The sequence below is a fragment of the Canis lupus genome, chromosome 21 (assembly GCF_011100685.1).
Source record: "Canis lupus familiaris isolate Mischka breed German Shepherd chromosome 21, alternate assembly UU_Cfam_GSD_1.0, whole genome shotgun sequence".
Classification (NCBI taxonomy): domain Eukaryota; kingdom Metazoa; phylum Chordata; class Mammalia; order Carnivora; family Canidae; genus Canis; species Canis lupus.
This window is the reverse complement of record NC_049242.1, coordinates 14,093,925-14,121,319: the sequence shown is the minus strand read 5'-3', so window position 1 is coordinate 14,121,319 and position 27,395 is coordinate 14,093,925. Positions and strand designations below refer to the sequence as shown.

Here is a 27,395-nt window from a genome sequence, read left to right as displayed (position 1 = left end):
AAAGTATGGAGGATACTTTGCTATTGCCTGAAGTAGCAATACTGGCTTCCTTAATCTGATCAAACTTCATCTTTCCTGGTAGACAATGGAAGGAGGACTTTCTTGTGGTATCTTTCTGTTAGACCCCAACTCTTAACTCCTGATATTTGTCTTTTCTATAAAACTTTCTCAGGTGACTCCTGAAGATGGTCCCTACCTACATCACCAACTCAAAAATGATGGACTTGGTTTCATTACAGAAGTTGGTGAGTTTCTTTAGAGTCAAATTACAGACAAAGGCAGAAGCAAAGCTCAAAACAAGAAGATGTGGGAATTTTGCTTCCTCTTAAAGTAATTATAACATATAATCTATTCCCTTTGGACAATGATGAGATAAAACCTATGAGTACTTCTATTCAGTATAAACTGTTTCTACTGTAATTTCTTCCATTTACTCTCTTTATGATATGTGTTATTGTTTATTCCAACAAGACATTGTGCAAACTACAGAGATTTATCATTTTGATTGTGTTTTCATAATTTTTCAATTGCCTTCCATTTACTCTATTATGAATCCTACAAATATATTGTATATCTTGATTGATTTTTTTATTTTTATTCAATACTGATGAGTCAGATTTCCCTTAAACATATTGTATGTTTTTCTACTCCTGCTTACTGTTTTTTAACTGTTAAAGAATTTAAGTCTTAGAGAACATTTTTTAAAAATTGAAGGTAACAATGCATGCTATACACTGTTCTAAACATGATAATAAAGTATAAGACAAATACATGATTTAAAACCAAAAGAACAAACAGTAATGAAAAAGACTGTACTTAAATACAAATTCAATATAGTCATTTCTTTGTTCTAGGAAGTGGGCTGCAAATCCATTGTCTTCCATTATATCAAGAGGAAAGCAGCACCCACAGAGTTGAAGTACCAAAGGCACATACCCTATAAATGCTTTACAGATCAATTTGGATGATAACACTGTAGAAAGAGACTATTTCAAATCATCATGCAGTGTTCTTTTTATTCTAGTTATATATCATTCTAAATACTGACAAGATTCTCAGAAGCTTCTTAAGAGTGATTCTTTAGGAAAAAAAAAACATTTACAGTAATCACTGGGCTTTGTAGAAGTTCTGGCATGTTAAAGGTCTTGGTGACCATTAGGGTACAGTATTGCTTACCATCCCAAAGGGAGATTCTCCACAATTCAAAATAACAAGCAGATACACAGGGTGTTACCTGAGAGAGACTTCAAAGAGAAAGGAAATTCACATGTTTTGTAACTAGTGTTAGAAGTCAAGTTGTACATATGTTTCACATATTTTTTCAATTTCACCATAACCTTCTTTGAGAAAATTGAGACATAAAGGTAATTTTCCGAGGATCTTACAGCTAGAAGAAATAGAACCAGGATTCAAACCAAGTCTATATGATAAAGCTATGCTCCCTTCACAGGTCATGATGGATTTGCTATAGCAAACTCTTATTCCCATAAAATACTACAACTGGTCTGCCTAAGAAGCAGCAATTACTCCTCTTCCATCCTCTTTCTGCTTACCTGAAATTCTTACCTCCACTAGCCTGATGATAGGATCAGAAGACAAAAGCTTTAGAAAGAAGGACACTGAGATTTATTACCCTAAAGGGCAAAGATTGCTTGCCTTTGTGGTGCCTTCTCCACAGCAAAAGTTAATTGGTCACACATTGTAAACTGATGCTTTAAAAAAATATTTAATTTGGTTTATATGATTGCAGAGATAAGATTTATTGGGACTGCAGTAAGATACCAAAAAAAAGTAAGGGACATCACAAAGAGAACAAATGGGTGTGAGGCATCCATTTCTTAATAGGCTGGAGGAAGAAAGTAGACAGTAAATGGAGAAGTCAAGCTGAAGGGCAGGAATTTGTAGGAAGGTGGTGAAGACATGAGAACAGGGCTCAGAAAATATGGCAACTCTGACCAAGAAGATTTTACAGAAGTGGAGAAAATGACCATAGAAGTGCCACTAGAAGGAAATTGTTTTTTTTTTTTTTTAAGATTTTATTTATTTATTCATAGAGACAGAGAGAGAGGCAGAGACACAGGCAGAGGGAGAAGCAGGCATCATACAGAGAGCCTGACATGGGACTCGATCCAGGGTCTCCAGGATCACGCTCTGGGCTGCAGGCGGCGCTAAACCGCTGCGCCACTGGGGCTGCCCAGGAAATTGTTTTTAATAAAATAACCTCCACACATAAAAAAAGGATTTCAAATCATCACTGCTCACCCCAAAATGGCCATTCCTAAAATCAAAGAAACAATGTAGGTGTATTTGTAAATTATTTACATACTCTGCCACTAATGGTTTTTTCCATCAGTGGTGTGGTATAGTAAGAAGCAATGTGAATTTATGATCAGGAGGCTGTATCAAGGCATTTGACTGTCCAACTAGTATTTTAATTTCAACATGTCCAAAACTGGAGGTATCTTTTCCTCTCCTCTAAGACTTCCCCATAACAGCAACCTACGCCTTCTAAACTTTCCATCTCTTGGAGACAAAATGACCATTCTTGCGTAACCCAAGCCAGAAATGTAGGCGTCATTACAGACCCTTATCTTGCATTTATATCCAGTCAATCACTATGCTCTTTCAAATTCTATCTCTAAGCATCTCTCCAGTCTTTCCCTCATCTACATCCCCATTGATACAACTTAATTTAAGGTCTCATTATTTTTCCTTTGAATTATTATAATGCTTCCACACTGCTGACAGTGTTGTTTCTAACATGCAAATCTGATCCATTTACTTCCCTGCTTAAAATCCTTTAGTCACTCACCATCCCTTTCAAAATAAAATTACAACTTCTGAATATAATATACAAGGTCCTCCATTATCTAGTTTCTACTTTGCAATTCAGCCTCATCTCTGACCACAAAGATCCAACTACAATGCAGTCACACCAAATTATTTGGGCCCAGTATATTGTCCCTTATCCATATCCCTTTACTTTAAATGTCATACCAACTCCAACTTATCCTTTCTGCTCAGCCTTTACAATTTATATCCCTTAAGTAATAGCTGTGCTTAGTTTATCATACACTAATCTTCTCAAAATACAACTAATATGTATTTGTGAATAAATGAATGATTGAAAAATCTGAAACGAGGTCCTAATTTTTCTCATTTATGAATCCCAAATCATTTATGTATCTAATAGCAAATGGAGAGAGTCTCAATTTCCTCAGGTGAAAATAACGGCCAAAAGTTAAGATCCATCCCACGGTTAAAATAATTACATGCACATGTGACACAGTAAAGAACTTTAGGGGGCAGTATTACTTTCCTGTGTGACTATTTTCAGAAATCCTTGGGAAAGATTCCTTGAGAATCCCTTTAACCAATCCTCAATCTCAGTCCCTACTCCAAACAATCCAATTCTGTTATCTTGGGAGCTTCTTTCATGTGTATCATGTGATTATTACTGCCTTAACATAACTTGTCATGTCAATTTCTACCCAACCTAAACATGGAAAGTAATGCTAGACAGCAATTTCAACAAAATGGAGAAAGCCGCTAAATGGAGAAAGCCGCTACAACCATCTTCAATGTACGGTATGCTAACTTCTTCCCTCTGGGAAGATAACCAGGCCCTTCTAGAATAAGAAGACTTAGAAAATTACGGACCTGGGAAACTTAGCTAACAGGAATATTAGAAAATATGGCGCTGTTTGTTGCTCTAACAATGCATTTTCTGCAAAAAGCTCTTAGCTTTTGATTCTCCCTAAGCCTTTCTCTCAAACTTGGGTCATCTTTTCTAATACAAGAACTGCTTTCTTCAAAGTTTAGTATAACCACCATCATTTATTTTTTTCAAATACCAATGTTATACATCAAGTTCTTTAGAAACAGAACCCAAGATGAGAATGAGTATGCATGCAATTTATTGAGGAAGTTGTTTCAGTGGGAGAGTCAAAGAAATAACACATTATGCAAGAACATGTTAGATTCAGGTGAAGGCCCATTAAATTCCTATCAATCCCACAGCTGATGGGAGCAGTGCTTCAAATTGAAGCTGCTTGGGTGTGGTTGAAGGGTAATGGTCCTGAGAAGGTTGCAAATGTGAGACATAAGCCTGCTGAACTTGCATCAGATGTGAAATGGGCACACCAAACAAACTGTTTAAAAGAACTCCCTGATGATCTGTATGGAGCACCAATAGCCAGACACTTTTTATCTCTGATTGTACTTCATCAGATTTTCAACATCTTTATGTATCTAATACAACATCTTTATGTATCTAATATCAAAAAATATTGGCTAATAATGATCAAACAATAATCAATCAGGTTTCAACTACTAAATAAATAAATAAAACCCCTTAACTAAGTTTTAGTTTATGTAAATAAAAATAGTTTCTACTAGATCTAACTAGATAGCATAATCAAATAATATTTCAGTTTAAATGATATTTCTAATACACAAGAGTGAATACAACAATGTCCATAATAAAGGATGTCTTATTTTTCTATCGTCCTCTATACCTGAAAAGTTAAATGTTCCCCATAATGTATTTCCATTTATTTCTACATAAATTAATATGATATATGGGTTTCCTAAAAGAGCTTCAGTCATGGAAATATAAAACAAATTCTAAACTCTGATAAACTGAAAAGGAAAAGAGGAATTTAAATGAATCTGAAATCATGATTTGTACTTAAGATAAAGCTTGCTGCTGCACCTAAGGGTTTAAATAAGCACATTTCTACCCTAGAATGAACTTACAATTTCTATTCACAGTTCTCCTGTATTTACAGTTACATTGAAAATATATCTTCTTTATTGCCAAATTTGAAACAGCTTTAAAAAAATAGATTAAGATAACAAAATACTCTGTGACTCTTTTGGCTCATAAATAAATGTATTTTAAAAATTATTGCACTCATTTGCAACCTCTATGCCCAAAAATACAAATTAAAGGGACTATTAATTTAAATAACGCCTCAAGGAAAGGTGGTATCAAGACATTCACCAGAGTTTCAGCTGATGGATAAATAAAAGCTTAAAGGTTTATTGCTCTGATAATTGCTTGAATTGTGGAAAGGGAAGAAGTAAATCAGAATCTGGTTGTCGTTATTAAGCATATAACTAGTAAATTTAATTTTAGATATATAAAAATTTTGAATTCTACTCTCTCACCTATCCACTATCAATTTTCAGAATCTATTATGGGCCTGGCATATACTGGTAGCTCACTACATTTTTGTTTAACCAATGTTGTAAAAAACAAGTATCTTTTGGAACACACTATACACAGGATTATGCTAGTCTTCTAGGAACCTGTGCACTTGCTAGAGACAAGAGGGGCAGTATACACACATATGCACATAGTATCAAGTTTGCAATTATATGTAATCAAATGCTATATTAAGTAAGTCATATTTTAAGAGTTCAAGTTAAAAGAAATGAGCTCACATGCTAGAAAAGGTGAGAAGACCTTCACAAAAAGGAGAAGACATGAGATCGAGCCCTGGGTTGGGCTCCATGTTCAGCAGGAAGTCTACTTGAGATTCTCTCTCCTTCTGTCTCTGCACTCCCTCCCAACTCGTGCTCTCTTCTCAAAATAAATAAATAGGGCTGTCCGGGTGGCTCGGCAGTTTAGTGCCACCTTCAACCCAGGGCCTGATTTTGGATACCCAGGATCGAGTCCTGTGTCAGGCTCCCTGTGTGGAGCCTGCTCCTCCCTCTGCCTGTGTCTCTGCCTCTCTCTCTGTCTCTCCCTCTCTCATGAATGAATGAATGAATGAATGAATGAATGAATGAATAAATAAATAAATAAATAAATAAATAAATAAATAAATAAAATCTTTTTAAAAAAAATAAAAAAGAATGGGACTTGAGTTGCAACGCAAAGAGTAAGGTAGATTTGTAATGAGGAAGAGAAATGATATGGGCATTCCATGAGAACTCATGACTATGGCATACCGACTAGAATAGTCATGCAGACTACCTGCCTCATTGCTACAAAAGTGATGTTTGTAAAGAACAAACATCTACCTCCTTGGACCCACCTTTCATTTTCCATTCCCATTACTCCTGTATTTCCCCTAATCCAACAAGATTTTTTGCACATGTCCCCTCACCATCCTTAAGCAATATATGCTACTTGGAATGCCTGTGCTCTCACCAAATCCTAGCTTTAGGGCCTCCTTGAGACTACCTTCTAAGACTTAAGCTAAATATCTCTCATTAGTGAGGCCTCTTCTTACCTCCCGATATGGAATTCTCCCCAATTGGTCCCACATTATTCTGACAGAACTTACAGCACATATCCTATGTTTACATCTTATCTGTCATTCCAAGCATCTCAAAGAAAAGGATATTATCCATTTTTGAATCTTTAACAATTGGACATATAACAAGGATTTTATAGATATTTGGTAAACAAAGAAAAAATTGGAAGGAAATGAAAGTAAGAGGGAAAGGAGGGAAGCCAGATAAAATACAGAAGAGGATTTTTACTAGGGAAAGAAAAAAATACAAAGGCACATATTATAGGGAACTACAAATGCCAGGCTTAGAAGGTTGGGCTATTTTAAGGTTCTGCATCAAAGATATGGAATAAAAAGGGGGGGGGGAGTAAGAAGGTAGCAATGCACTGTGTGAATTGTAGGGGAAAAACACAGATGGAGAGTGAGAGAGGAGGCTGATGCAGTTGAATTTTAAAGGCTTATATAAACCCCATAAACCACTGGACTATGGTCAAATTAATTATATTGCTTGTGAGCTGAACTCTAGTTTAAAGAGTCAATGGTACTTCTGTGAGGAAATAAGACATGCATTTAATATCACTCGTTTCAAAAGTAAGACACTACCAATCAGTTTTACAAAACGCATAAATTCACAAAGACAAAGAGAGTGGGAAATAGAGCAACAGATACAAAATTATAGATGCCGGAAAGCAACTCAGATAAACAGTGACTGACCTACAAGACCTAACAAAAGGACAAAGTAAAGAAACAATCCAACTTAACTTTACAAAACTTCCAAAAGTATCAAAAATTGCCAGCACTAGGTACTTCTTGAAATAAGGGTAGATATAAGTAGAAATAGGAAAATCTATCCAGGAAGTAATTAAGAAACTTAGATTCCCCACACTGAGTATCAGATGACTATCTTTCCCCCAGCAAAAAAAAATGGAGATTTCTTCTCTGCATGGAAGATACAGGTTTCTGGACTAGGCGACACAGATAAACGTGAGAGGAAGATCCCACAAAGTAAAATATGGAAATTAAATAAACATTGTATACTTCAGTCTTCTTGCCCAACTTAACTACTAAAATGCTAGACAAGAAAAATATTGGAAAGTCCTCTACACAGTTTCATCAGCTTCAAAAAATAATCAGAAGACACTGACACTGGAGTTTCTTCAATTAAACAACTCAGCCAAATCACCTTACTGTGAAGCCCATGATTGGCAAGTCCCAGTCAAGGTCTCTACCCAGGTTTTAATGCCCCAAATTTAAATACGAGCAAACAATCAAAGATCACTAAACATCTGACAAATGCTTCTAAAAGAGTGTAAAATAAACTCAAACTTGGATGAAGCGGGGATAGGATATGGAAAAGAAAACTTCAAAAACTAATAATTAGTAGCCTCAGATGAGGAAATATTTCATTAATAAAGATGATACAAATTTAGTTCAAAGAACAAAAAAGATCTAAAACATGATGGAAAAAATGACAAGCTGAGTAGAAAGATCATAAGATAAAGTGAGAAAACCACTCAAAAATTAGAGCAAAAGACAGAGATGGACTATAGAGAGAAAACTCAAGGAAATCAGATGACCCATCCAGCAGGTCCAATATCTGGGTAATAGTATTTCTAGAAAGGTAAATCAGAGAAAATATATGAAAATAGATCATTTACAAAATAATTGAAGGCACTTTTCCAAAGGCATGTGTTTCCAGACTTAAAGACCTCATCAAATGTTCAGGCAATGGATAAATATCCATACCAAAGAACATCCTCAAAAAGTCTAGAATATTGATGACAAAGTAATATCTTACAAGCTTCCTGGAGGAAAACTGAAAGACTTCGGGAGAGATAGGTCACATACAAAGAATCAGAAATGATGACACTGAATACAACAACAATATTTGAATATAGCAACAGTAGGAAATACCTTCATATTTCCAAGGAAAAGTACTTTCAAGTCTATAATTTTAGATCCAGCCAAACTATTAAGCAAGTGTGGAGTCATTTTCAGACAAAAGAATCTTAGAAATTTATCTCATGTGAATCTCTTTTAAGAAGCTACTAGAGGGGTGCCTAAACTACAGTTTAGCATTCAACTCTTGATTTCAGCTCAGGTCATAATCTCCTGGTTCTGGGATTAAACCCTGTGTTGGGCTCCATGCTCAGTAGGAGTCTGCTTGAAAGTCTCTTCCTCTCCCTCTCCACTCCCCCCACACCACTTGTGTGCTCTCTCTCTCTCTCTCTCTCTCTAAAAAATAAATAAATAAATAAATCTTTTGAAAAGTTACTGGATGATCCACCAAATATAAGAATAAACTAATAAGGAAGAAGAGGTAATATATAGAAAATAAGAGCCCAACCCAAGAGATAGGTAAAGGTAATCCCCAAGATGATGGTTAAGAAAGATCCCAGGAAGAGATCTGTACAAGGATAAAGAACAAGTAGTCTACATTGGAACAGATTAGAAAGCTACTGAGATTTCACCAAGCAGATAAAATTGATAGAATATCTGATGATCCTGAATGTATTGAGATAAATTTCACATTGTCAGAGACTTTAAAATTAAACTAGTACTTGGTACATAAAACAATAAGTGAAAAAATCAAGTATTAATAACAGGGAAAAGAAAAACATCACTGGGAATATTAAGAATAATGGAATAGGGGTGCCTGGGTGGCACAAAGTATGTGACTTGATCTCAGGGTTGTAAATTCAAGCCCCAAGTTGGGTATAGAGATTACATAAAATAAAATCTTTTTTGAAAAAAAGAGTAATCAGATTATACTACATAGTTTAGCTGTGTACAAGGTTTACATAGTTGCATTACTCACATACATACAGACACACACACACACAGTAACACACACACACACACTATTGATCTAACCAAACTTATATCCTTATTCATAATTAGACAGAAAGAAAAAGAAGTACATATGTTTGGGGTCAGGGGGAGAGTTCCTATCAAAGACCAATATCTCCATGTTTCAGCATAGGATGTTAATAGACAATCCTTTTAAAACACACAAAAAGGGGTGCCTGGGTGGCTCAGTGTTTGAACTTCTACCTTTGGCTCAGGTCATGATCCCAGGGTCCTGGGATCGAGTCCCACATTGGGCTCCCCACAGGGAGCCTGCTTCTCCCTCTGCCTATGTCTCTGTCTCTGTGTCTCTCATGAATAAATAAGTAAAATCATAAAAATAAATAAATATCACACACAAAAAATAATAGGTAGATGTCTAAGTATGTTACTGAGTGATAAAGAGACATACAAAAATTAAAAGAATCAAGTATAAAAATTGAAACTGGCTACTCCTGTGGAGCAAGAGATAGCAAGAAGGACCACAAGATTGCTGAAGACCTGCACTTGCAGAAATATCTGAATCATTAAACTACACACATTATAATTCAGAATTTATAAGTAAAAAATAAATTTAAAATGATTGACAGAAATAACTATATACCTAAATCCATAACAAAAAATTCTTTGTGCCTTGTAACTTAAAAAACTAAATCATAATAATCATTATTTCACTTGCAGGAACCAGAGGTCTGCCTGCTTAGGTGCTCTCTTTTTATTCCTTTTTTACTTTTCTCGTCTGCCCACTATCCTAATAAGCCTAAAAACTGAAGAGGAAAGAAAAGTGATTCCCAACTTTTAATCCTTTACTATCAGAACTTTGAGGCCAAAGCAACCTCATGTCTGAGAAAATTATTCCAAGACATAGAGTAAAAACATATATAAATTAAAACTAACTTGATTTAAAGTGTTTACTAATTTCTATATATCAACCACATTAATCAGATATTACATATTTATTTGTATACGTAATTGCTGAAAACTCAGATATATGAAGGCCACGCTCCTACATGAAGAGAATAAAAGGGAATTCTACAAATCTCCACAGCATCCCCTTCTCATTAAAGTCTCATTTCTTTTTTCTTGTTCCATAGGGGCATTCCATGTCTCTAGCTTTTATAATTCCTAGGCTTCTACCTCATGGAGGCACTAATACATTTTGCTTTCATGAGAGCCATATGCCAGGTTCATTATCTGCTTTGGTCCTAATTACTCCAAAGGTTGAATACTATCTTGGTCTTTGGCTATTGACATGCTGGCACTTTGTGTAGTAACTACTAAATCATTCCCAGGAGCCAAATTTGGTTCATGGTCACCATTTCCATGTCTGTCGGTCTCTCTCTCTCCCACCCACACATGCACATCCACACACGCACACACTTGTGAATATTCATTTCTCAGATGATTTTAGCTAGTCTCTCCCACATTTCACAGATGTCTTGGAACAAAGGCCACCACAAAACTGAGAAATAATTAACTCCTGTTCATTCCTTTTACAAATGAGAAAAACAAACAGATGAAATTTTTTGCCTAAGGATTATAACTCAGAGCTTTAGACTCTCAGTCTAGAAATTTAAATCATGCTACCTATTTGGTTTTTTGCACAGAGATTTTGAGAACATGTTTTCTGCCCATAATCCACCATTAAACAAGACTTTTTAATATTATTCATGAAATTTTTGCCTATGTATGCAACATATACCAAACATTTCAGTACTCAAAGTACAGGAGATACTAAGTAAACACTGATTAAATGGGAAAATGACTATTTATTGAGTTTCTATTACATGAAAAGTATTCTAAGCAATGAAGATTTGATCAATGTTCTATTGAAATTACAATCCACTATATAGAAAATGATTATTCAATTTAAAACATTTTGGAATCAGATGGAAATTATTTTGAATTTTTGCTTTATATTTTTCTTTACTATTTTGTATTCCTTTTTCAAAAATATCTTTGAGAAGTGATGGCCAAATATAACACTTGTGAATTTAATATATTAAAGAATATTAATTCAGTTCCTTTCTAAATTTTGAATAGTTGGTTCCTCATGTTCGAAAGAAATAACTGGGGAAGCCCGGGTGGCTCAGCAGTTTAGCACCACCTTCAGCCCAGGGCGTGATCCTGGAGTTCTGGGATCGAGTCCCGCGTCGGGCTCCCTGCATGGAACCTGCTTCTCCCTCTGCCTGTGTCTCTGCCTCTCTCTCTCTCTCTCTTTCTCTCTCTCTCTCTCTCTCTCTCTCTCTCTGTGTCTCGTGAATAAATAAATTAAATCTTTAAAAAAAATAAATAACTGGTTTAATCAGCTTTAAATTATACTAGGTTTCTCAAAACAGCTTTGTTACTGATGCAATAAAAATAGCTTTTCTCCTGGGAGATGCTGATGAGATTTATGTGTTTAACTAAAAGGAAAAGCTGTACTTCTGTTTGAAGCATGTGCTTTAAAGATTAAAAAAAAAATCTTATTTTTATTTTTTCCTTTTAATGAAATGTTTATGAAACTTTCTAGATAATATGATATTAACTCTTCCCATGGCCCAACCAAGGTAGTAGTAGCATAAAAATCTCCCACATGTCTTGTTACTATGGCCCTCTTTGCTGTCCAATAATAAGAGTATCACCTCCATGTTAAATGACTTGGGTTTCTCTAAAAACAAAATTGTTAATAAGCTAGCTAATGAGACTATACTTTCTTATCATATATCGGCTTTTTACTGATCTGCATTTGAGAAGCTGGGCTATGGCTCATCTTGCAAAAATCACCAAACACCCACCAGAATGTAATAGTTTGGGCTCTTTAGAACCAGACACAGATATGAAAGAATCTAAATTTCATTATAAACTTGCCTGAGCTATCCACTTAGTCATAGCAAAGCCATTCATACTGCAAAAAAGTTGTAAGAAAAAGAGGTAGGACATGCACAGACTCCACATTGGATGCTTTTCCCTGGGAAACTATGGTGTAAATATACAGAGTTCTCTTTGTCTTTGTCTGCTGTAGCTCATCGTAATTCCAAATTCTTTTTTTGCTCTTGTTTATACAATGCCCTTGCTGAATAGTTGTTCCCCTTTGGAAGCATTTTTTCCATTAACACAGTATGATACTTTATAGTTTGAGTTGCTTCAAACTGTGGAGTAACAGAATTTGTCCTTTTTTTAACATACTGATGAAGAAGGGAATCATACTTGATACTGATAGATAAGAATTCAAGAAGAGAATATAAGCTCCCAGAGAACAAAGAAATATTTTTGGAAGTATTATGAGACAGAGGCACAATTTGGTAAGTCTGAAGTAGACTTATTATAGTGAGCCATTCAGAACAAGAGAATCACAAATTGTTTATTCATGACCAAAAAATGATGTGAATTTCTATGGGGGCAATTTATTCCTTGAGCATGTCCTAGTACTCAATCAATAATGTCGAACTTTTTGAAATATTTACAAAAGAGATAGTATTCTTTCTTCTGTGTCCATGAGCTCCTGGAGGGCAGGAATCATGTCTATAGTGCCCCCCCTTAACTGTGGGGGATACATTCCATGACCCCCAGTGGATGCCTGTAACTGCAGGTAGTATCGAACCCCATATATACTACATGCTTTTTCCTATACACACATATCTATGATAGAGTTTAGTTTATAAATTAGGAACAGGAACTATATCCTAGTTTATAAATTAGGATAACAGGAATGTTAACTATCTTATTAACAATAATAATAATGTAGAACAATTATAACAATATACTGTAATAAAAGTTATGTGAATGTGGTCTCTCTCTCTCAAAATATCTTATTATTCCATATTCACTGTTATTTTGGAGATGATAAAATGCCTACTTAATGAGATGAAGTGAGGTGAATGGCATAGTCTTGTGACATATTGTTAAGCTACTACCGACCTTCTAAGAGAAGTCTGAAGGAGGATCATCTGCTCCTGGACCGCAGTTGACTGGGGGTAACTGAAACCATGTAAAGTAAAACCACAAATAAAGGGGGATTGCTGTATTATGTACTATAGAGCGCCCTACATCTACAGCAATGTCTAGCATATGGTGGCCCCTAAATAAAAATTAACCGCATGCATTTTCATTTATTAAGGTACTCGAAATTTTTTTGAAAACAAAAGTACATATATCTTCATCTTGTCCAGTAAAATTTCTTTCTCTCTCTCTTCCCATTCCTGAACAGTGTGCTTCCAGAATGTGGTTAGGGACTTAGAAAATAGGATCTTTTGCTGGAAAACTCAGTTACATTTTAACCTAAGTTTAAAATTCATAAGTATAGGGCAGCCCCAGTGGCCCAGCGGTTTAGCGCCACCTTCAGCCTGGGGTGTGATCCTGGAGATCCGGAATTGAGTCCCACGTCAGGCTCCCTGCATAGAGCCAGCTTCTCCCTCTGTCTGTGTCTCTGCCTCTCTCTCTCTCTGTCCGTCGTGAATAAATAAAATATTAAAAACATAAAACATAAAAAATAAAATTCATAAGTATAATATTTAGCAATCTGTAGAACTTAATTAGGTCTCAGTCTCCTGTGAAAAATGGTACCTAATACATACTCAATAACTTGTAACTGTTAGTATTATTTGATGATGTTTTTAACTGACGGGTGGGGAGACAAGTTGTGGAATGGCCTGTGTTTCCTTTTTCCTAAGAATTCTCACAAAAATGCAAGGTTTGAGAGTAACTTTTTGCCCTACTTTCCATATCCCCTCCCTTCTAGTTGGAAGCAGCACTGTTGTAATTGTTTTTATTCTTATCTATAACTACACCTCTTCCAATCTAATTTACTGACTTCCTCTTTCCCTGATACTCTTAAACAGTCAATAATGGCTAAGTCATTATTCAGCCAAAGGCTCTCTTTCTTGTCAGGATTTGAGGGCTACATAGCTACTATACGTGCCATCCTTACTATATACCACATATTGTTCTTTTTTTTTTTTCTGTTCTGATTTTTTTAAATTTATTTTTTATTGGTGTTCAATTTACTAACATACAGAATAACCCCCAGTGCCTGTCACCCATTCACTCCCACCCCCCGCCCTCCTCCCCTTCTACCACCCCTAGTTCGTTTCCCAGAGTTAGCAGTCTTTACGTTCTGTCTCCCTTTCTGATATTTCCCACACATTTCTTCTCCCTTCCCTTCTATTCCCTTTCACTATTATTTATATTCCCCAAATGAATGAGAACATATAATGTTTGTCCTTCTCCGACTGACTTACTTCACTCAGCATAATACCCTCCAGTTCCATCCACGTTGAAGCAAATGGTGGGTATTTGTCATTTCTAATAGCTGAGTAATATTCCATTGTATACATACATAAACCACATCTTCTTTATCCATTCATCTTTCGTTGGACACCGAGGCTCCTTCCACAGTTCGGCTATCGTGGCCATTGCTGCTATAAACATCGGGGTGCAGGTGTCCCAGCATTTCATTGCATTTGTATCTTTGGGGTAAATCCCCAACAGTGCAATTGCTGGGTCGTAGGGCAGCTCTATTTTTAACTCTTTGAGGAACCTCCACACAGTTTTCCACATATTGTTCTAAAGATTATTTCATTTGATCCTCACAACAACCCCAGGAGGTAAGTATTATTACCACCACCAATTTAACAAGGAAGATACTGAGGCACAGAAAGAACCATGGTTCAAAAGCTAGCAAAGTGGGGTGTTAGGATTCTACTGAACAGTCTAGCTCAAAATGTTATCTATCTTCTTAGCTACTATACAAAAGTTTACCTCCAAGAACTTAGAAATAAAAGAAAAGATCAGCCTCTGAGTATTAAATTCTACGATGAAGATGAATGAATCAAAAAGAGATATGAAAAATCACCTGAAAAAAGAAGAAAGGAATGAGGGAGGAAGTAACTTCTAGACCACGGCAATTGACTATAATTTTTTTTCAACCATCAGAATAAAGTCATTAGCTAAAGAAATATTCTAAAAAGGAATATTTTACACAAGTAAAATTTCACACAAGTAAATACTGGCCACTACCAATTTTTACTTTGCTTAGATGATCTTCATATGACATAATGGATGTATCAAGCTATTTGAGGCTAATGCCATTAGATATTTATCTCCTTTCAGGAGTCAGCAGAATATAATGGGTAAGACTTTGATCTTTGGAGTATAACTGCTTCGATCTGGATACCAGTTTTACCACATATGACCCATATGACTGACTATGCTATCTATGTAACCTTAACTTTCCTCCATACAACATGGAAATAATGATGGTATGTACATAAGGGTGTTGTAAGAATCAGTAAATGTAATCATATATTAATGTCTATATTAAATTGTTTAACATATGTAAAGCACTTTGGATGGTGCTTTGACAAATAATAAGCACTCCATAAGCCTTATAATCTTATTTTCTCATGCCTCTAAGGACTTCAAACTTTATCCTAAAATCATAGGGAGCCAATAAGGGTTTCTAAAGAAGGGAATAATGTGATTGGATTTTTGTTTTACAAAAACTATTCAAGTGACCGGATAACTGAAATGTAGGGGGTTATCAGACTAAATTAATGAAAATCTTAGGTAATATTTTAAAGAAAATAAGTTGTTTATTATTTTCATATATGTATAACTGAAAAGGTTAACAATTATAAATAGATTTTTAATAAACATACTAGAATTATTTGAAATTAGCATATAGTTTACAATTTTTTTCAGATCATTTGAATAAAACAGTTTTCTAGTGGTTAGCTAAACATTACCTCTCTGATGGAAACTTTAGCCTGGCTCTGTATGAACTTCCTATACCAAAAACATCTCTAAAGCCAAAGTAAATATGGCTTTATTGTTTGTAGTCATCTAGTTCTGAGAATTTTGACAGATAGCCACAGCTCCCTCACTGTGTTTGCCCTCTTTCTACCAGGTTTCCCATTTGGCTTTTATTTTTTTGTTTGTTTCAAGTTTTATTTAAATTCCAGGTTTAACTTATAGTGTATTATTGGTTTCAGGAGTAGAATCTGGTGATTCATTATTTACATATCATACCCAATGCTCATCACAACAAATGCCCTCCTAAATACCCATCACCCATCTGGCCCATTCCCCTGCCCACCTCCCCTCCAGCAACCTTCAGTTGGGTCTCTATAGTTAGGGAGCCAAACCATAAAACAGACTCTTCTCTTTCCCCCCATATTCATCTGTTTTGTTTCTCAAATTCCATATATGAGTGAAATCATGTGGTATTGATTTTTTTTCACTGACTCATTTCACTTAACACAATACACTCCAGCTCCATTCACATTGTTGTAAATGGCAATATTTCATTCTTTTTGATGGCTGAGTAATATTCCATTATATACACACAAATATACATACCATATCTTCTTTATCCACTCAACAGTTGATGGACATTTGGGCTCTTTACATAATTTGATTATTGTTGATCACACTGCTATAAGCATCAGGGTACATGTGTTTCTTCAAATCAGTATTTGTACATCCTTTGGTTAAATGCCTAGTAGTGTAATTGTTGGGTAGTTCTATTTAAAACTCTTTGAGAAACCTCCATACTGTTTTCCAAAGTGGCTGCACCAGATTGCATTCCCAGTAACAGTGTAAGAGAGTTCCCATTTCTCTGCATCCTCACCAACATCTGTTATTTCCTGGGTTGTTAATTTTAGCCATTCTGACAGCTGTGAGGAGGTATCTCATTGTAGTTTTGATTTCTATTTCTCTGATGATGAATGATGTTGAGCATCTTTTCAAGTATCTGTTAGCCATCTGGATGTCTTCTTTGGAAAAATGCTTACTCACATCGTCTGCCCATTTCTTACCTGGACTATTCAGGTTTTGGCTTTTAATTTAAGTAATATCTTCTACAGGCAGTCTTCACACTGACCCTTTCTTCCTCTCTAATTTTCTATAGTCTTCAGATTCTGGGCTATTCACTTATTTACTCACTTATTTACTCACTCAGATGACAAATAAATGAATACTAACTATACTCCAAGACTAAACATTATCACAATATTCAAAGCAAGAGACAATGAGATGCGGAACCAGGACAGTGAAAGGGATAATATGTTCAAGTCTTCAAGGAAAAGGTTGTAGGATCAGAGCAGTACAATGTAGCACATTCTGCGTACTGTATTACAAAGTTGACGAATGCTTCAAATACATCAGTAGGATTCCCAACCAGAATGTAAACGCCCAGCTGGGATCAGACCCTGGATCTTCAATTCTTTTGAAATCTCAGCATAGTGTGGCCCTTACTTAGTAGATATTTGATCAACTGAATGTCATAGATGTACTTTAGGGGGAATGCCTTTCTCTTTGTAAGACAATGGTAGAATATTCACTTCTTATGTACTTCCTCATTTTAAAAAAATGGCATATATTTTCTCAGAGCTAATCACTTCTTTTCCTTTTCCTTATCTAAGTTTCTGTTTCAGAACTCACTACTCTGCACTTTATCTGAAATTTATACTAGATTTGCCACTTGTTCATATAAGAATCAAAAATTTAAACAACCTCGAGGAATGCAATTTCAGCAAGTTATTTAGTGAGAAGCAGATGAAACACCAATCTTCTTCAGACTGTAGAAAGGCGTTGTTATCACACTAATAATTTACATGGTCTCATTAAGTTGGCTTTTAACCTGATGTCCCAATGAGTGAAGTTCACTTTATAATCTCTTTAATAAATAAATCTTCAAGCTCTAGATAGTTCAATGATGGCTGGTAATTAGCATTAGATGAACAGAAAGAATCCTCTGCACTCAACAAATGACTTTTCACCCTATAAAATTTCACCAAATACCCAAGTATAAGTAGATTAATTTAAGCCTACTTTTCAACAAGCAATTAACAAAACAAACCATAAGTCTTCAAACTCAAAGAGGAAAATAATTACTCTTTTCAGAGATGAGAACAAGATAAGATTAGAAAAAAAAAATACTTTACCAAAATCTATGCCCTTTCAATATCAATCTGGACAACATAATTTGTTCAAGACACATTTAATCACATGTCTAATGTGTGCACAGTGCTGTGCTGAGCACTGTGGGAAAAACAAGATCAATAAGACATGGACCCTGCCCTTAAGCATCTCACAATCAACTAGAGGTGACATGCACAACAAACAATTGCTTAACATAGTTGTAATTATGCTGTAGTGTAATTAGAGAGTTGACAGCTTAGACAATACTCTTCACTAATAAAGGACATAATATGACAAAGGAAATATTATGGGGAGACAAAGTGAACAAAATAAGAAATTCTAATGACTTTTGAACTGAGTCACAGTGGGGAAAGTAATATAGAGAAATAGAGTAATTACAGAACAAAAAAATGAAAAAGTGCCCCATTCCCCTGCCCCCACAAACACACACAAAATTTCTTTTTTTCCTCCTCTCTTCTATTAAGTTTATGGGCAAGGCAGAAGATTTCAAATTTATCTAGAGAGGCAAGTATGTAGACAAGTATATACCTAGTTGCCTGTGGGTCTAAGAAGGACCATAGATGATACCCACATCTGAACTCCCAGGGAAGATGAGAGAGTCGAGGCTCTACTCTAGCTGACCTATAGCACAGGCCACTGGGGAGACTGACTAAATACAGACACTGTCTCTTAGCTTGAGTCTATATTTCCCAGAAGTAGACCCTGAGAATAGGATTCATGTGAAAGTTATTTACTAGAAAGTGTGTTCCTACAAAAAGATAGTAGAGGAGTAGAAAATAGGACTTAAAAGGAAAGGGGCCAAGCAAGGGTGCATGCAGTGTTTAGCGCAATCTGACAGAGGGTATCTTTAGTTGAAATCCACTGGGTGCTCTGAAAACAGTACAGAAAACATGCAAGAAATCCCTATAAGAGGACCAGGGGGCTGAAGTATTTATATGTATTTATATTTCCATGCCCTTTAGGTATTGGTTAAGAGCTGCCTACAAAGGAAGCTGAGAGCAGAAGTGGGATGTTTCCAGCAGCTGAGGGCAGTTCTTCAAAGTCACAGGTGATGGCTGTTAAACAGGAAATGACAATGACAGGAGCACTAACCATTCTGTTACACTCTAACTGCTGTGAGTATGAGGAGGATATCCAGCAGAGTTGGATTTGTAGAGAATGAGGAATCCCCTTCTAGGTTTAGTTTTTCTCTTAAACATATTAGTATCACTTTCCATATGTATTTTTTCTGTTTATTAAATTTATGTTTTAATAAGGCACTGATAAGAGAATTGAGGGCCCAACTGAGATCCTATTTCTAATTTTCCCAGGATGGTGAGGAGGTAGGAAAGCATGTTAGTAAAAGCAATTCTATTTATTCACTCATCATTTATTCATTCAGAAAATTTTTATTGAATATTAAATATTACATGTTCTCCTCAAAAAAGAATAATTTAGACATGAACAAAACAGACAACATCTTTATCCTCTTGAATCTTACATTGTATTTGTAAGACAGATAACAGAAATACAAATGTATTAATTATATGGCATAATATCAGACCATAATACATATTTAAGAAAAAAACAGAGTAAAGATTTGGGAAAACAGAGTAAAGATTTGAGAGTGATGCTGGAACTGGTGGTCTCTCTACAGTGGTCAGAGAAGATGGTATTCTCTAATAAGTAATACTTAGTGAAGGCCTCAAGTAAAATGAAAGAGAAAGTCAAAAGGTTAGCTGAAGGAAAAGTGTTCTGGGCAAGTAGGATAGCAAGTAAAAAAGCCTTGAACCAGAAGAATACTTGGCATGTTCAAGAAGAGAAAAAAGAAAAAAACAGAGTAGTCAGAAAGTAGTGTGGTAGGGAGGAAAGGTAGGAGATGAGGTCTAAGAGGAAGTGGAGAAGTAGAGGTTGTTAATGCAAGTTATTCCATTCCATGGAATTTATAGAAGTCTGTATAAATGCAGTACTGAATTGCATGTTATTACTTAATGTGCAAAACAGAAAGTGATTGTCACCATAGGGGATCATAAATAAGAGCAATTACTTGTGTCAGGGATGAAAAAGGCCTCAGAGGGGATACAGCATCGAATTGAGCCTTACAATAATAGAATTTGTATAAACAGATATGGTGGAAGGAGCCATCACAAGACAAGGGACTATAGGAACAGTGTCAGAGAGGAACAAGGTCAAATTTAAATTGATAAAAGTGTTGAATACCATAGAAAGAATTTTGGATTCCATCCTAAAGACTAATTTCCCAGTGCAAACAATATAGCATATTACAAAAACTTTATAACATTAGTACACTATTATTGCAACAATCTGCCATAATGACTACTGTACTAGTAAACTTTAGAAAAGAAGAACTAATAACACATTAATTAGAAGGAAACACTGGTTGACTGAATAAAACAACTAGCATGTTTCACACATCTATTACATGCTAATTATTCTATTATTTGTTCTACAGGTGAGGAAACTGAAGCACAGAGAAGCACAAGAAAATATTACCTGATTGTCACACTAGTACATGCTAGATCTTGGATTGTCTGACAATGTTATGTGGCTCAAAAGCCTGTAATCTTCTTTCCCAGATGGCTAGCAATTCATAACTGAACGTACAAGTATAAGGAGAGTGAGTAGCCTGCAAAGATTACTGGAGAAATCTGGATTTGCAAATTCCTAAACCTTTCTGAACTTCCATTTCCTCATCTGTAAAATGGAGGTAATATGAGGACTTAACTTCCATAGTTGTTCTTAGGTTTGACTGACATAAAACACGCAAAGTGTTCAACACAACATCACATAAGTATTTAGTACATATTAAATACTGTTATTAGTTGGGTCTTACCTTCACTATTATTTTCCTATGACTCAGTCCATCCTCTTCATTGGTATGAGTCTTATTTTTGCCACATTACTAAGGACTTCAGTCTTAACTGCTTGGTTTGCCCTGATCTCCTTGTGGGACCTTATCATTAAGACTCCTATCCCACTGCAGAGAGGGCCCTACCAGATTGTTTGCAGATCTAAATCACCAGATTATTTCAGCTTTGCTCACACTGCTAACTTTACCTGAAATATCCTCCATCTTTCCCTATGCTAAGAATGACATCTTTCAAAATTCTCTTCTAGGGATGCCTTCCTCAGTAAATCTCTCCTGATGCTGAGGAAGATCTGAACATAGAAGCTGTCTTTGTACAAATAAAGAAATGGAAGCTCAGAAAGGGTAGATAACTTAGCCAAGGTCACGAACCCTTGACTAAGGTGACTTAGCCAAGGTCACCAACCCTTGGCTAAGGTGACTAAATGACTATAGTGGTAGTAACAGTGGTAGTAGTAATAATAGCTTACATAAACAGAATGTCTTATTGTCTACAAAGCTCTTTCCATAGTACCTCATTATATTTTCACAACTCTAGGAAAAAAAGAATCATTCTTTTCTTTTCTATGAATCAAGAAACTGTTTCAGAAGATACAAAATTTCAGAGGTGACTAACTAAATTGAAAGCTAAAACAACTAGTGAACACAAGAACTTAGTGATTTCCAAAGCTAGGGTTAGGAGTCCTTGGCAAGCATAAAATTACCACATGATCGACAATTTGAGAACATCTAAAGAACAAGTAAAACCATAACGGAACTCACTAGCCTCAAACTGATCTATCAATTAAATGCAATGTTCCACTGAGAAGGTAGAAAATGTAGAGATGACCTCTCTGCATAATTGTCTGTAAAGTTCTCAGGAGTTTTTAGTGAGCTGTTCTATTAAGGAAGCCGTCAAACAGCTAGAATAAGAAACGGCAATGGAGAGGAAGAAAGATGTGAACGGATATAGGAAGAGCTTTAGAAAGATGAACAAGTCTCTAAAATTTATGTTAAAGAGTGAAGATTTCCTCCATGTATGGGGACACTTCTAAGGTTAAATGTGTTGTATGACACTATTTAGAGACTCAACTTATTTTTGTCTGCTAAATAATATATAGATCCATCTAGGTCAAATTCTAAATTAGCACTGTGCCTGATGTGCTGTAGATGCTCAATGTTTGCAGAATAAATAAAAGAATAGATCAATCTAATCCAGAAAGTTCAGTACTAACGGTAATTGAGTCTCAAAAAATATCTTTTAAGTATCTACTATGTATCAGACACCATGCTAGGAACTAGCCATTTGGAACAATTTTTAAGTGTTTTGGTATTTTAATGCTGATAAGACATGGAAATGTTCATTAATCTTTTCATACAGTTGTCAGAATATAACAATTGTAATTGAAGATAAATTCAGAGTCCTCCTTCCCATGCAATGGAAGAAAATTATAGTTTGTATATTGTATGTTGACAGCATCATTTCTCATATGGTTTGCAAGATGACTGGTTCACAGGATTAAAATAAGTCTATTTCCTATTTTTTTTTAAGATTTTATTTATTTATTCATGAGAGATACAGAGAGAAAGGCAGAAACATAGGCAGAAGGAGAAGCAGGCCCCATGCAGGAAGCCCGATCTGGGACTTGATCCCAGGACTCCAGCATCACACCCTGAGCCCAAAACAGACACTTAACCACTGAGCCACCCAGGCGTCCCAAGTTCCTTCTGATCTTAAAATGGAAATCATGATCTCTTTTATTAGTATATCTGCCAACAAGCAGATATAATTGTATTCGCACTTGTTTTTGAGCACCAATTTTTTATTAGATGAACCGGGTTATAGCAAGGTTTTTTCATTCCTTCAACAAATAAGCCCCTTAGTTGAGGTCCAGCTAAGCCTGCTTTTTCCAAATTCTCCTTACCAGATAGGTATTATGATGAGATTCTGTTGTTGTCATTCTACTTACAGAAAGAAAAAAAAAAACTATTAATTCCTAGAAATGTGAATGTCAATACCAGTATTCAAAAAGATGTTGTTACTATGGTGCAATACACACTGTCAATACCCTAGCCTCATTCCCCACCGTCCTCACCCAGGCTTCATCACCTTGATGCAAGCCAGACTTCCAGCTGCCTTGGGGATTTTTCTAGAGCTAGGACCCTCTCATCAGTATGCTAGGCCAGCTGGAAGTGCCAGAAATCAACAAACATACTCTCCCTTCAAGGAGCAACCCTTAACTAAGTCTAAACAACAGTGGTTGGCATATAAACACTAGCTCCTTTTGTCACTAGAGATAACAGAGATTACCCAAGGCTGGCTGATTCTACACTGACTCCTGGAGTTCCCTAGGAAGATTAATATACTGGTTTGACAATGCACCCTTTACTAAGTATCTCACCTTCACTTTCTCACTTTCTTACTGCCCTTCCGATGCTTTCTCCGATCATCTCCCAAATAAACCACTTAAACTTGAATTTGAATCCTCATCTTAGGCCTCTCCTACATGAATCTAAACTAGATCAAATTATTAGGCCTCTCAAATATTCATTATTTCACCTTACCTTTACAAATACCCCATCTATCCCTACCTTTTTTTAACAGAACAAGCCCTTTGTTTTTTTATTAACCAAAAAACTTCATATTTTTTATTTAGCTTTCTAACTCTGTGCTTGTCCCTTCAACACTTTCACAATTTTCTGCTCTTCAATAAAGCATCCTGGATCCTCTCATGAACACACACTTATTTCAGCCTGCTCCATTACTGATGCAAGTGACTTACGTTTCTTCTTTGCAAAAACAAATAAATATTTAAAAGAAAACTATCAATAAAAGTATGACACTAGAGCATTCTTAGGCCAGACCCAAATAAAAATGAAGTCATAAGTTTGAACATTGGGATTAGAAACAGGAGAAACTCAGGAACCCAATTTCAGTCAGTTAAAGCCTTTATTAAAAGTATATAGCTTAGTAAATGAACATGCCATAATTTAAAAACTAATAACCTGTCATTCAACATTCAAGTTGTATTTAATATTGTACTTAATATCTAATAATGCTAAAATTAACATTCTTATGCATTCCTCTCTGTCCTCATCTCAGATTATTTCAGGGGATAAATATCTAGGGAATTTGCTGGAAAAAAGAGTAAAAGTATTTTAAATTTTTGGTTTACACTTAACTAGAATAGTTGAACTTATTTTCATTTCCACCAATATGGAACAGATGTTTTTGTTTTAACAGATTTTCATCAATCCTGATTATTGAGTACTATTATTTTCATAATCTGTATAAAACACAATCACTGTTAAACATTTATGTCTTGAAATTGTTTTTGATCACCAATTTATAATTATATTTTTGTGAATTCCCAATTCATGACTTCATCTCAATTATGTATTGGTGTGGTTTCATTTTTCTTAATTGAATGGTTTTCATACGTTTTATAATATACCTCCAAAAAAGTTTTTCTTTTAAATAGTGTTAATTTAGGGGTACCTGGGTGACGTTGGTCAAGCATCTAACTCCTGATTTCAGCTCAGTTCATAATCTCAGAATCATGAGCCCAGCGTCAGACTCCATGCTCAGCTGAGAGTCTGTGAGATTCTTTCTCTCCATCGCTCTCTGCCCCTCCCCCCACACATGCACATATGCTCTCTCAAATAAAAATTTTAATAAAAATTTTTAATTAAATAGTGTTGATTTAATGCAGCATACCCCATTACTAAATTTAATGGTAATATATTTAGTGTTTAAAACAATATACAATTGAATTTTAGATTTTTATAAATAATTTTCAGGCATCCTTTTAGTTTAAGAACACAGTTTCTGATTGGTTGGTCAATTTTAGATTGTTTTCTTTTGTTTATTATCAGGAATGAATGTTCAAATGTTTTGGAGGTAGTATAGCATCTGCTCTGGAGGCAGATTACACAGTTCCAAACCCTAATTCACCACTTAGTAGAGAAGTTGAGAAGTTATCTTGAGGAGTTAACTTACTAATTGATCCAAACACTATTCACCACTTAGTAGAGAAGTAAAGAAGTAATCTTAAAGAGTTAACTTACTAATTGATTGATTACTTACAAGTAATCTTGAGGAGTTATCTCACTAATCTGTAAAATAATAATAATAATAATTAATAATAATAATATCTGCATCATATCACTATAGTGAGGATGAATTAACTCAAAGTACTTAGAGTAGTATCTGGCACATAATAACTACCTGATAAATGTTAGCCAATTATAAATAATATAGCATTGTTATTGTTATCTATTGGGAGGAAATGTAGCATAGTAGCTTAACATTACAGGTTCTTCCTTGGCTCATATCCTAACTCTTGCACATAGTAATTATGTGAATTTAAGCAAGTTACTAAACTTTTCTGTGTTTCAGTTTTTTTCATCTAAAATGAAGACTAAAAATATTATCTACCTCATGAGATTTTTATATAAACTAATTGTGTGTGCATGTGTATATGTGTTTGTGCACAGATATACAGATATCACTTAAAGCAGTACCTAGACCATAGCTCACTATAGAATTAAAAAAATGTGGGTTATTATTACTACTCTACTAATGTTGTGTCTTTTATTTTCTTTGAGCTATTAGTGATATGTTACACAAATAGATTTACTAATAGTAATCCCCATTGCATTTGTAAATAAATCTTGTTTTTTTTTCCAATGTATTCTTTTTTTCCCAACTATACTGAGATATTATTGTCATGTGTAAATTTAAGGTGTACAATATAATGATTTGATCCATGTATATATTGCAAATTGATTATCACAATAAAGTTAGTTAACACTTTCATTACTTCACATAACTACCATTTCTTTTTGTGGTGAAAAAATTTTAAGATCTGCTCTCTTAAAAACTTTTAAGTATGTAAAGAAGTATTGTTAATTATAATCACTATGCTACATATTAGATCCCCAGGACTCATCATCTAATAAATAGGAGTCTGTACCCTTAGACAAAAACCTCCTCATTTTCCCTACCCTTCAGCCCCTGACAATCACCATTCTGCTGTTTCTGTTAGTTTAGCTTTTTTTTAGATGCCACATATAAGTGAGAACCTACAGTATTTGCCTTTTTCTGTCTGTCTTATTCCACTAACATAATGTTCTCAAGCTCTAACCATGTTGTCACCAAAAGCAGAATTTCTTTCTTTCTTACTATTTCATTGTTTATGTATACATACTATATTTCTTTATCCATTCATCTGTTGACACACACTTAGGTAATTTCCACATCTTGGCTATTATAAACCATGCTGCAATAAACATGGGAGTGCAGATATCTCTTCAAGATAGTGTTTTTATTTCCTTGGGATATCTACCCAGAAGTGGGAGTGCTGGATCTACTGGTAGTTCTATTTTAATTTTTTGAGGAACCTACCATAGTGACTATTTATTTGCATCCCACCAACAATACACAACCATTTCCTTTTCTCCATAGCTTTGCCAACGCTTGCTGTCTCCTGGTTTTTTTGTGTTTTTTTTTTGTTTTTTTTTTTTTTTTTTTAATTTTAGTCATTCTAACAAGTATGAGGTGAGATCTCATTCTGGTTTTGATTTGCATTTCCGTGACGATCAGTGATGTCCAGCATCTCTTCATATATCTGTTGGCCACCGTATGTCTTCTTTGGAGAAATTGTCTTTTCAAGTCCTTTGCCCATTTTTAAAAATAAATCTGCACCTTTACTTACTTACTCACTTTTCAGAAGGTTTAAATCCTTGAGGGGTACAGCATCACAAGGTTTCTGTGGCCAATGGCTTCAGCAGGAACTTGGAACAAACCATGCCACTCTTTCTATGAGCATGAGCTACTTTTCCCCAGATTACTCTTGTTTGGTTCAGCTTGCCACCAGGAGTAACCATGTTGTTCTTTGCTTTGTATGCATAAGCATATCTCTTGCTTCAATGGAATTCAGTTTCATCTCAAGCATAATTACCTTCAATTTTAAGAAGAACTGTGTGCTCCTCTGGTTTTGAAGACCCCAAATATGGCCAACAAAAAAGGCCTTGGACCACAGCCTTCCAGAAATATTTATCATTTTAGGAGTCCTATTCCCAGCAGGCCTCCAGAGGCTCTAAGATGACAGAAAGAGCCCTTTGCCCATTTTTAAGTTATATTGTTGTTTTTTTTCCTATGGAGTCATAGGAGTTCTTATGTATTTTGCATATTAAATCCTTCTCTAATACACAGTTTGTAAATATTTTCTCCCATTTTGTAGATTTCCTTTTATTTTGCTGATTGTTTTTTCATGCAGAAGCTTTTTTACTTGATATAGTCACACTTGTTTACTTTTGCTTTTATTGCTTACACTTTTAGTGTCATATTCAAAAAAAAACAATCTTTCCCAAGACCAATGTCAAGGAACATTTCTTCTGGGGGTTTTTTCTAATAACTTTACAGTTTCAGTTCTTATATTTAAGTATTTAATCTATTTTAAGCTAATTTTTGTAAGGGGTATAAGGTAGGCATTCTAATTTCATTCTCTGGCATGTGGTTATTCAGTTTTCTC

At 35.1% G+C, this 27,395-nt stretch overlaps 1 protein-coding gene and 1 pseudogene across 12 annotated transcripts in view; both read right to left on the bottom strand.

Moving 5' to 3' along the window:
- DLG2 (discs large MAGUK scaffold protein 2) overlaps positions 1 to 27,395 on the bottom strand; it is a 1,987,603-nt gene that overhangs the window by 1,757,414 nt on the left and 202,794 nt on the right. The gene's annotated exons all lie outside the window — the stretch shown is intronic.
- Positions 26,597 to 26,924, bottom strand: LOC119877374 (annotated as a pseudogene).